The sequence below is a fragment of the Anomaloglossus baeobatrachus genome, chromosome 2 (genome assembly GCF_048569485.1).
Source record: "Anomaloglossus baeobatrachus isolate aAnoBae1 chromosome 2, aAnoBae1.hap1, whole genome shotgun sequence".
Taxonomy (NCBI): domain Eukaryota; kingdom Metazoa; phylum Chordata; class Amphibia; order Anura; family Aromobatidae; genus Anomaloglossus; species Anomaloglossus baeobatrachus.
Window position 1 is genome coordinate 242,674,454 of NC_134354.1, and position 12,522 is coordinate 242,686,975.

A 12,522-nucleotide genomic window follows, 5' to 3' on the forward strand; every position below is an offset into this window, starting at 1 on the left:
TTCCGTTTTTTCTTACGACTTCATAATATCAAAAATATACACAATGAAAGGTAAACAATGGCCACTATTCTACACATCCCTTCAAAATACCAACACTAATTTGTACTAAAAGACCATGATTGATTACTTGATCAGCATAGGTGTAGGTCGCTTAAAAAAAACCCATACAATGCTTTCTAGGTACCAGGAAACATGGCACATTTCCATGTCTTGGTTGAGCAATGTGTTCTAACATAAATAAAATGTATCTAGGTTATCACTCCACAGTGAAATTTTATCCAAACATGTCCCATAGCCACTTTCTTGTTATTTCCAATATATAGCAGATAAGGAAAAATTCAAATTTGCCTGTTAACGTTGACTTTTTCCAGGAAATTTCATTAGTAGTCAACAAAAAATGTAAAATTTTCAGACTTCAGAGCATAATAAATACTCTATGTTAAAAAAAACAAATCTTTATCTTCACCTCATCTTTCTGGCCCTTCCGCTAGTTACCACTACCTGTCCTTGTTGCATCTTCTGATCCCCCACCACTCATATGAATTGTTGCTACTGCATGAAATAACAGTTTAAAGCAGACCATCTTCCAGTTCTGCATAAACTGGTATCATAACACCAATCTATCTCCCATGTCAGAAGGGGTCAAGCATAAATCCTGCTACACGTGATTTTGGATGAAGAATTAGATTCATTCTGTGATATTAACAATTGCAAATTTGTATTTGCTAAATTAAGAACAATTGAGTAAAATTGTGCAAAGCTCAGACTCGAGGCTTGGGGTTCGAAGTTTGAAAATGACGTGAAAATCTCCATGGTCAGTATCGCATTTGTGCTGTGTCAGAGTGATGTGCATCATTGTGTGCACTGAGGGATGTGTGTGATTGGCTCAAATTTGACTTACATTCTGAATTCTAAGATGTAATGTTCACGAAGAAATTTAAAAAAAAAACCACCGCCAACCCACCTCCAGAAGTGTTTTGCTGTGGGCTGAAAGCAAAACATTTCTTCACAGCTTGATCATCATTTGGTTTTCTCAATGGGTAGGACTATGTCCCAATGAGTGCATTTTGTAGGTTTTTCTATGACAGGAGTCCTCAACCTTTGGATCAGGACCCACATATGGCTTGCTGGCCCACAGTGCATGGCCCACGGCTGTCTGCCAACTTGTTGCGTTAGCCCCCGGTCTAGAAAACAGCTATGAAGAGCAGGCCTCCAGATGAGTAGCATGCACAGGAAAAACAGATCTGGATACCCACATACTTACCTTAAGGTTTTACAGATAATTTAAGTATAGTAAGGTGGAGACATGATGATATTATTTGTCAGAGAAATGCTTCAAGCTGGATGTTAGTATGGTGAATTTGCTTGATGTAAGAATACTGAATGAGGGTATTAGTATGCTGCCTTGGTGTGATTTCTGCTATCATTATACTTGTAAAAGAGGCTCTGGGTCACACTACTGTGAGGGGTCAAGGGAACAGGATGTAGCTCACAACCCTCTCTCAGAGCTGAATATAGCTCGCAGCCTTATCTAATAGCTGAATATGGCTCAAGGTCAGAAAGGTTGGGGTCCACTGTTTTATGATATGAAAACTTGATATTTGCCGGATTTTACATCCGCAGGTTAAGGATTTCCCATATTTCTGTGCATAATGTATGCAACAGAATTTACTATTTTTTGATCGGTCATCATCTCTCTTGACCTGGCATCTAGAATCCAGAAAAGGTACATCGCTATTGTCAGACCACTTCCAAATGTCCTTGTTTCTGGATTTTCCTGGCTTGTTTTCACTAATCTATTAATGAAAAATTTACAGTAATGTTTTAAAAGACTTTGTATTTATGGCATCCTTTGTTAAAAGTTTATGAAGTTTTTTGGCCCGAAATGAAGATGAGCCTATATCCTACACCTCAGTGGGAGGGGCTAAAATGAGTAGTTTGTTTTATTATAGTTCAACATATTGCTAATCTTAAAAGAGAGAGTGCCTCACATTGTACAACTTTCCAAGAAAATCTGAAGTTTACAGTTATGCACGAGAGTCATGTGAAGGGAACCTGTCAGGTTGGATAAGGCTACAAACCTGCAGGTATGGGTATGGCTGACTCTGCAGTACATCATTGCAGAGCAGTGTCATTTAAAGTACCTGGAAGTGCTTATTAGAGTTGAGCGCGGTTCGTGGTTCGTGGTTCTTCAGTTCGCGGTTCGAGTGATTTTGGGGGCTGTTCTAGATCGAACTAGAACTCGAGCTTTTTGCTAAAAGCTCGATAGTCCCAGTTACGTTCGAGAACGGTTCTAGCAGAAAAAAGCCAAGCTAATTAGTAGCTGGCTTTCCGCTGTAATAGTGTAAGTCACTCTGTGACTCACACTATTATGAAATTTCAGCGTATAGTGTGCGGGAACAGCGCGTTCAGATCACTGCTGCTGGAATAATGGCGATCGCCATTTTTTTTTCTGTTCTTCCTTGCCTCCCTAAACGCGCGTGTAGTGGGGCGGGCCAGCATGTCAGCCAATCCCAGACACACACACAGCTAAGTGGACTTTTAGCCAGAGAAGCAACGGCATGTGTGATAGGATGTCCATGTCACATGTCCCTGCATTATAAAACCGGACATTTTGTTCCAGTACGGCATTATCTGCCTTCTGCGACTGGGTGTCAGTCACCGCTGGCGCAGCTCCTGTCTCCGATACTGCTGTGTACACTCTACACACAACGCTATATAGAATAGGGATAGAAGTTTCTTTCAGCCCTTGTAAGGGCTAATTACAGCAGGCTCAGAGCCATAGGTGACAGTCAGGTCCGTGGAAACCGTTGTTTAACAGCTACAGATAAGAGCGTCTGTGTAGCAAAGGTCAGGGAGTTACTTGCTGCATTTCACCATTTGGAGGGATAGAAAGTGAGGCTTCTTTTCCTCTACACTGACCCACAATCCGGCCACTGTACCCTCCTGCCCTTTGCACACTCAAGCTCATTGTTACTAAGCCATTATACTAGCAAACACTGAGGAAACTAAGTGGCATCCTAAAAGTGGCTGTTGGCCTTCATTAGTGTCCCACTGGTGCAAATCTGTTTGCAGCACCTCTGCATTGCACACTGAAGGTCATTGTTACAAAGCCATTATAATACCAAACACTGAGGAAACTTAGTGGCATCCTAAAAGTGGCTGTTGGACTTCATTATTCTCCCACTAGTGCAAAGATATTTGCAGCACCTCTGCATTGCACACTCAAGCTCATTGTTACAAAGTCATTATAATACCAAACACTGAGTAAACTTAGTGGCATCCTAAACGTGGCTGTTGGACTTCATTAGTGTCCCACTGGTGCAAATCTATGTGCAGCACCTCTGCATTGCACACTGAAGCTCATTGTTACAAAGCCATTATAATACCAAACACTAAGGAAACTTAGTGGCATCCTAAAAGTGGCTGTTGGACTTCATTATTGTCCCACTAGTGCAAAGATATTTGCAGCACCTCTACATTGCACACTCAAGCTCATTGTTACAAAGCCATTATAATACCAAACACTGAGGAAACTTAGTGGCATCCTAAAAGTGGCTGTTGGACTTCATTAGTGTCCCAGTGGTGCAAATCTATTTGCAGCACCTCTGCATTGCACACTGAAGCTCATTGTTACAAAGCCATTATAATACCAAACACTAAGGAAACTTTGTGGCATCCTAAAAGGGGCTGTTGGACTTCATTATTGTCCCACTAGTGCAAAGATATTTGCAGCCCCTCTGCATTGCACACTCCAGCTCATTGTTACAAAGCCATTATAATACCAAACACTGAGGAAACTTAGTGGCATCCTAAAAGTGGCTGTTGGACTTCATTAGTGTCCCACTGGTGCAAAGATATTTACAGCACCTCTGCATTGCACACTCAAGCTCATTGTTACAAATTCATTATAATATCAAACACTGAGGAAACTTAGTGGCATCCTAAAAGTGGCTGTTGGGCTTCATTAGTGTCCCACTAGTGCAAAGATATTTGCAGCACCTCTGCAGTGCACACTCAAGCTCGTTGTTACAAAGCCATTATAATACCAAACACTGAGGAAACTTAGTGGCATCCTAAAAGTGGCTGTTGGACTTCATTAGTGTCCCACTGGTGCAAATCTATTTGCAGCACATCTGCATTGCACACTCAAGCTCATTGTTACAAAGCCATTATAATACCAAACACTGAGGAAACTTAGTGGCATCCTAAAAGTGGCTGTTGGACTTCATTAGTGTCCCTCTAGTGCAAAGATATTTGCAGCACCTCTGCATTGCACACTCAAGCTCATTGTTACAAAGCCATTATAATACCAAACACTGAGGAAACTTAGTGGCATCCTAAAAGTGGCTGTTGGACTTCATTAGTGTCCCACTGGTGCAAATCTATTTACAGCACCTCTGCATTGCACACTGAAGCTCATTGTTACAAAGCCACTATAATACCAAACACTGAGGAAACTTAGTGGCATCCTGAAAGTGGCTGTTGGACTTCATTAGTGTCCCACTAGTGCAAAGATATTTGCAGCACCTCTGCATTGCACACTCAAACTCATTTTTACTAAGCTATTATACTAGCAAACTGTGCTGCCATTTTAAGGGCCATAGTTTTATTGTCCGGGATAGTTATTGTTGTTTATTCTGCTGTCAATAAAGGTAGACCACCGCTGCAATCTACACAACCTCCCAATTTTTACTACCACATTTTATGTGGACATTCTTGTCGCTAGCAAAATGAGTGGCAAAATGACAGATGCTGGTGGAAAGGGGAACAGGTGTGTTGGAAAAGGAAAAAAGTCCAACAAGTGCCCTCTCCTCCACCTCAACTAACGCATCCAAAAAACACCAGTCCTCTGAGTTGTCATCCCAATCATACTTGCTTTCTCCCAGCTTTCAAGTCTCCATCCGCCCTGCACAGTATGGTGGAACAGAGATGACTGAGTCTGCAGAGCTGTTCAGTCACACTATAGCCTGGGAATCAGAGGTCTGCTCCAAAGCTACAGTGAGTACAGACCAGAAAATGGTCTGCAGTGATGCCCAGAACCTTTGTGACTCAGATTCAGGCCGTGATGACCAAGTTTCTGAGCATAATGTTGACCCTTATTCACAAACTGAAACACCTGTTGTAATAGATAATGAGGAACATACTGATGACGATGAGACGCAGATACCAGATTGGGATGACAACTTAAATATTCGTTCAGGGCAGGAAGAGGCTCGGTCTGAGGGTGAGGGGAGTGCAAACACAATGCTTGATGAGGAACTTCTAGATCCCACCTACTGTCAACCCACAGTCAGGCACTCGAGGAGGTCAACAGAGGCGGTGAAGGAGGATGCTACTGATGACAAAGTTACTTTGCGCCTTCCTGGATAGAGCAGGAGTACTGGTAGCATGTCTACAACTGCATCATCAGCCACCACTCTGCCTCTGAGCAGTAGTCGGGGTGGCTCAGCAGGTCGCATGCCCTCTAAGCCTTGCCTAGCCTGGTCCTTTTTTGGCATAGCAAAAGTTATCCCAAATCATGTGATATGTAACATTTGTTGTGATTCTGTTAGTAGAGGGCAAAACCTCAGCAGTTTGACAGCTTCATCCATGAATCGTCACATGAATACATATCATATGTCCCAGTGGGAAGCTCACCGTGCTGCAATGCGGCCTAGCGGAGCGAACCATCCACTGCCTGCCCCTTCCAGTGCATCCGCGCGCTCTTCATCTTCTAGGACTGTGGGGACAGCTGTCACACCTGGTTTTCCACGCAAAACTTCCACAACACCACTGTAACCGCAACAGTCAGTTTGCTTGGTAGGTCATCAGTTGGTTTGGATGGGGAAACAAGGGCGTGTGTACAACTCTCTCAGACATCGATAGCACCAACATTGGATGAAGGCAACATCATGTCTACGCCTGCACTTTTCTCATAAACCTGCAATTTTGCAGGGACACCCTACTCACCACTGTCTACACACAGCAGCCAGATCTCTGTCCCTCAGATGTGGACAAATAAAAGGCCATATCCTGCGACCCATGACAAAGCTAAGAGGTTGACTTTATCCCTCTGTAAGCTCTTGGTTACCGAAATGCTGCCTTTCCACCTGGTGGACACACAGGATTTTAGAGACCTTATGTCTGTCGCTGTGCCCCAGTACCAGATGCCCAGTCGCCACTACTTCTCTAAGAAATGTGTGCCTGCGCTACACCAGCATATGTGTCACGCTCCCCGGGTCCCCTGCCCTGCTCCCCGGCTCACCTGCCACGCTCCCCGGCTTCTCTGCTCCTCTCCCCGGTCTCCAGCCTCCTTTTCCCGCGGTCCCCAGGCGTCCCGGTCCCCGCTCCCGGCGCCCGTCTGCTACACACCGCCAGCCCGGCTCTCCTGCTTCTTCCTCACCGCTCCCTGTCCTGGCTTCTGGCACCCGGGCCGCGCGCATGCGCATTAGGGCGCGCGCGCGGTCATTGACCCTTTCTTAAAGGGCCAGCGTCCACTGACAGGAAATGAAGCACACAGGTACAGGGTATAAAGGGGTTTAGTGTCCAAGTGGGCGGGGCCTGTTCTTCGTGTTTTCCAAGCTAGGAGTCAGGTCTCCTTGTGTTTCTTTGAGATACTCACCTCTCTCTCTTCTAGAGCCGATCCTGCCTCGTCATCCGGTCCTACCGAATCCCGAACCCCGAACGCTGCCTATCTGCCATCCTGACAGTCCGTTCCATCACTGATCCCTGCGGTGACCCGTCATCTCGCTCCATCGGTTCCGGACTCCGCCTGACACCATCTCGGCTTCCGAACCTGAGCTCCGTCACCCGGACTACCATCAGTGACTCCGTGGTCCCAGGGACTTCTCCATTCTACTCTTGTGCACGGACTTTCCTGCTACCCGTAGTGCTCCAGCTACCGGACCCCTTACCATCATCAAGGAGTTCGGCCCAGTGGATCCACCTCCTGGGTCTGCCCGTCCACCTGGCCCTAACAGTAAGAACAGGTCATGGATCCCGCTGAAGCACTAGCAGCCTTGCAGGAGGAACTCACACGCCAGCGTGAGACTCAGACCTGTATGCTACAATTCATGTCTTCTGTGGACGCCCGCCTGAACACGCTACAAGCGTCAGTTACATCTTCAGCATCTCGGGCTTCCACTAGACAATCCACGGCTCCAGCTCCCGTGGCAGCCTCCTCGGATGCTTCCAGGCTTCGTCTGGCCTCACCACCCCGGTACGCCGGAGATCCCAAGACCTGCAGGGGATTCATAAACCAATGCTCCCTCCATTTCACGCAGCTGCCGCATTTGTTTGCCTCCGACCAAGCCAAGGTCGCGTTCATCATGTCCCATCTAGAGGGTGAGGCACTGGCGTGGATGAACCCCTTGTGGGAAAAGGAGGATCCTGTGACCACGAACATCCAGGAGTTCCTGCAGGCATTTCGTGGCACCTTTGACGAGCCCGGACGCGCCGCCGCGTCTGCCTCATCTCTTCTCCGGTTACGTCAGGGGACTCTGACGGTGGGTCAATAGGCCATCCGTTTTCGCACCTTGGCTTCGGAACTCGGGTGGAACAACCAGGCTCTAACCGCCACCCTGGACGCCCTGATCACCCTAGCGACTCGAGTGGACATTCGCTTTCAGGAGCGATCCAAAGAGGTGTCCCGTGAGAGACGTCCGGTACGGCATTCCTCTCCTCCGCCGAAGCCCGCCGTACTTCAGTCAACGGCATCTGGTGTCTCCATCCACGAGCCCATGCAGATCGACCGTGTGCGGCAGTCTGAACAACGCCGAGCAGAGCGGCTCGCCAAGGGCCTCTGCTTCTACTGCGGAGAGGGCACACACCTGCTACGCTCCTGTCCAGAGAGGGCGGGAAACTCCAAAGCCTAGGGTTGGTAGGAGAGGCCACCCTAGGTGCTGGGACTCTCTCAGACCCGGTTATGTGGACAGTTCAAGTGACAACAGGAGAGACGCGGTTCACGGCTGAGGCGTACCTCGATTCCGGGGCAGCAGGCAATTTCATCCAGCAGGCCACGGTGGACAAGTACCAGGTGCCTGTTACTCCACTAGACAAACCCCTCGTGATTGCCTCTGTGGATGGGAGACCCCTCTCTGACACCATCTCCTGGATCACCAGGCCGGTTGAACTGCGTATCGGTGCCCTGCACACCAAGAACATCGCTCTCTACGTCCTTCCACACATGTCCCATCAAATTCTGCTGGGACTTCCCTGGTTACGGACACATGAACCGTCAGTCAGCTGGGGCACTGGTGAAATCACCCGATGGGGCTCTTCTTGCCAAGAGAACTGTCTGAAGACCATACAACCCATCCGACGACCTCCGGTTCCAGAGTCCCTACCGGGACTGCCTTCGGCCTATTGGTCCTTCGCGGATGTCTTCGACAAAAAGGAATCAGAGGTACTTCCGCCACATCGTCCTTACGATTATGCCATCGACCTGCTCCCGGGAACTACACCACCTCGAGGACGGATATATCCGCTGTCTCCAGCCGAAACAAGGGCCATGTCTGCCTACATCACAGAGAGCCTGGCAAGGGGATTCATTCGGAGATCCTCCTCTCCTGCTGGAGCAGGCTTCTTCTTCGTTAAAAAGAAAGAAGGCGACCTACGCCCATGCATAGACTACCGGGGATTAAACCAAATCACCGTGAAAAACAAGTACCCCCTGACGCTCATCCCCGAATTGTTTGATCGGCTTAGAGGAGCTCGTGTGTTCACCAAGTTGGATCTTCGGGGTGCCTACAACCTGGTCCGCATCCGCTCTGGGGACGAATGGAAGACCGCGTTCAACACTCGCGATGGGCACTATGAATACTGTGTGATGCCCTTCGGCCTGTGTAACGCACCAGCAGTCTTTCAGGAATTGGTGAACGACGTGTTCCGGGACCTTCTCTACATCTGTGTGGTGGTGTATCTTGATGACATCCTGGTCTTTTCTCCGGACCTCCAGACCCACCGAGAGAACGTGCAGCTGGTACTACGACGACTGAGGGAGAATCGTCTGTACGCCAAGTACGAGAAGTGTGTCTTCGAGCAGTCTTCTCTTCCCTTCCTGGGTTACGTCATCTCCGATACTGGACTGCAGATGGATCCGAAGAAGGTCTCTTCCATCCTCAACTGGCCTCCTCCTTCTGGACTAAAGGCAATCCAACGCTTTCTGGGATTCGCCAACTATTACCGCCAGTTCATCCCTCACTTCTCTGCTCTGACCGCTCCTCTCTCCGCCTTGACCAAGAAGGGGGCTAATCCAAAGGACTGGTCACCTGCGGCCGACGCCGCGTTTGACTCTCTGAAGCGGGTATTTGCCTCCTCTCCTGTCCTCCACCGTCCAGAGTTAAACCGCCAGTTCACCTTGGAGGTCGATGCCTCCTCCTCGGGAGCCGGAGCAGTGCTCATGCAGAAGTCCTCCTCCGGGAAGATGGTGACTTGCGGTTTCTTCTCCAAGAGCTTCTCTGCGCCTGAACGCAACTACACCATCGGTGACCGAGAGCTATTGGCAGTCAAACTGGCTCTGGAGGAATGGCGCTACCTTCTGGAAGGAGCAGTATACCCCGTTATTATTTACACGGACCACAAGAACCTGGAATACCTGCGGTCTGCTCAGCGACTGAACCCACGGCAAGCCAGGTGGTCCTTGTTCTTTGCCAGATTCGACTTCCAGCTCCATTTCCGACCCGCGGACAAGAATGTACGCGCAGATGCCTTGTCCAGGTCTTTCATGCCCATGGAGCAGGAGGAAGAGACATCCCAGCCCATCATCTGCCCTAGTAAGATCATTCCGGTGGCCCCTGTCACCCTGGCCCAGATACCGCCCGGGAAGACCTATGTCTCTGAGACTGACAGGCAAAAAGTGTTACACTGGGGCCATGCCTCGAAAATAGCCGGTCACGCTGGTTAGAAGAGAACTTGGAGTACGATTGTACGTCATTACTGGTGGCCATCCCTTCGCACGGACGTCGCTTCTTTTGTCTCAACCTGCTCCTCTTGTGCCAGGAACAAGACGCCCAAACATCTGCCATATGGCCGTCTTCTGCCTCTGCCTATACCCTCAGTACCGTGGCAACACATTGTGATGGACTTTATTACGGACTTGCCATTGTCCTCCGGACACACAGTCATATGGGTCGTGGTGGATCGGTTCTCTAAAATGGCTCATTTCGTCCCTATGGCTGGACTGCCCTCTGCCCAGGAACTCGCTGACGCCTATGTACAACACATCTTCCGGTTGCATGGCTTTCCATCACACATTGTGTCCGACAGAGGAACTCAGTTCACCTCCCGCTTCTGGAGGGCTCTCTGCAAACATCTGGGAGTGACTCTGGACTTTTCTTCAGCCTACCATCCCCAGTCGAACGGCCAAGTGGAACGGGTCAATCAGATCTTGACCTCCTTCTTACGTCACTACGTCAACGCCCATCATGACGACTGGTCCACGCTTCTTCCTTGGGCTGAATTCTCCCACAACCACCACGTCAGTGAGTCCTCTTCCAGCTCTCCCTTCCATGTCGTTTACGGACTTCAGCCTTCCGTCCCTTTGCCTGTATCCTCTTCCTCGGATGTCCCTGCTGCTGATGCGGTAGCCCGTGACTTTGCAACTATTTGGGACTCTGTCAAGGCGTCCCTTGGACGTGCTTCGCTGCAGATGAAGAGACACGCAGACAAGAGGCGTCTGGATCCCCCGTGTTTCTCTCCAGGAGATCTCGTCTGGCTTGCTTCCAAGTACGTCCAATTGAAGCTACCATCCTACAAGCTGGGACCTCGCTACATCGGGCCGTTTAAAGTCCTCAGCAAGATCAATGAGGTCTCCTACAAACTGCAGCTCCCGGCCACGATGAGGATACCCAACTCCTTCCACGTCTCCCTGCTCAAGCCGGTTATCCTTGGTCCCTTCTCCGCTGCTGCCAGTTCGGCTCCACCTCCTATTGCCGATGACGACATCTATGCGGTAAGGGATATCGTGGCCATGAAAACCGTACGGGGTCGACAGTTCTTCCTGGTAGACTGGGCAGGGTATGGTCCTGAGGATAGGTCCTGGGAGCCTCGGGAGAATGTGGGTACTCCTCTGATCCGTGCCTTCCTGTCCCGGTTGCGGGGAGGGGGGTGTGGGGGGGGTACTGTCACGCTCCCCGGGTCCCCTGCCCTGCTCCCCGGCTCACCTGCCACGCTCCCCGGCTTCTCTGCTCCTCTCCCCGGTCTCCAGCCTCCTTTTCCCGCGGTCCCCAGGCGTCCCGGTCCCCGCTCCCGGCGCCCGTCTGCTACACACCGCCAGCCCGGCTCTCCTGCTTCTTCCTCACTGCTCCCTGTCCTGGCTTCTGGCACCCGGGCCGCGCGCATGCGCATTAGGGCGCGCGCGCGGTCATTGACCCTTTCTTAAAGGGCCAGCGTCCACTGACAGGAAATGAAGCACACAGGTACAGGGTATAAAGGGGTTTAGTGTCCAAGTGGGCGGGGCCTGTTCTTTGTGTTTCCCAAGCTAGGAGTCAGGTCTCCTTGTGTTTCTTTGAGATACTCACCTCTCTCTCTTCTAGAGCCGATCCTGCCTCGTCATCCGGTCCTACCGAATCCCGAACCCCGAACGCTGCCTATCTGCCATCCTGACAGTCCGTTCCATCTCTGATCCCTGTGGTGACCCGTCATCTCGCTCCATCAGTTCCGGACTCCGCCTGACACCATCTCGGCTTCCGAACCTGAGCTCCGTCACCCGGACTACCATCAGTGACTCCGTGGTCCCAGGGACTTCTCCATTCTACTCTTGTGCACGGACTGTCCTGCCACCCGTAGTGCTCCAGCTACCGGACCCCTTACCATCATCAAGGAGTTCGGCCCAGTGGATCCACCTCCTGGGTCTGCCCGTCCACCTGGCCCTAACAATATGGCACACAACATCACTGCTTCCTTGAGAAACTCTGAGTGTGAACGGGTGCATTTCACCACCGATACTTGGATCAGTAAGCATGGACAGGGACGTTACATGTCGCTGACTAGGCACTGGGTAACTATGGTGATAGATAGTGAAGGGTCTGCTGCACAAGTCTTGCCGTCCCCACGATTTGTGTGTCAATCCTCTGTCTGTCCAAGTTCCTCCACTGCTTCTGCCTCCTCAACCTCATCTGGGTCCTCCTCCTCTGCCCTAAGCCTGCCTGGTCAGGCCACCAGCGTTGTAACTGCGCAGAAGGAATCACGCACCCCTCATTACTATGCTGGCAGCAGAGCGCAACGGCATCAGGCGGTCTTTCTCTTGAAATGTCTTGGAACTAAGAGTCACACAGCGGCTGAGTTGTGGGCAGCTCTGGAGATTGAGTTTGGTAAATGGTTGTCTCCACTCAACCTGCAACCTGGTAAGGCCGTGTGCAACAATGCTGCAAACCTGGGTGCAGCCCTTCGCCTGGGCAATGTGACACACGTGCCTTTTATGGCTCACGTGTTGAACCTTGTTGTCCAGCAATTTTTAACACACTATCCCGGCCTAGATGGCATTCTGAACAGGGCACGAAAACTATCTGCTCACTTCCGCCGTTCAACTGCCGCAGCTGA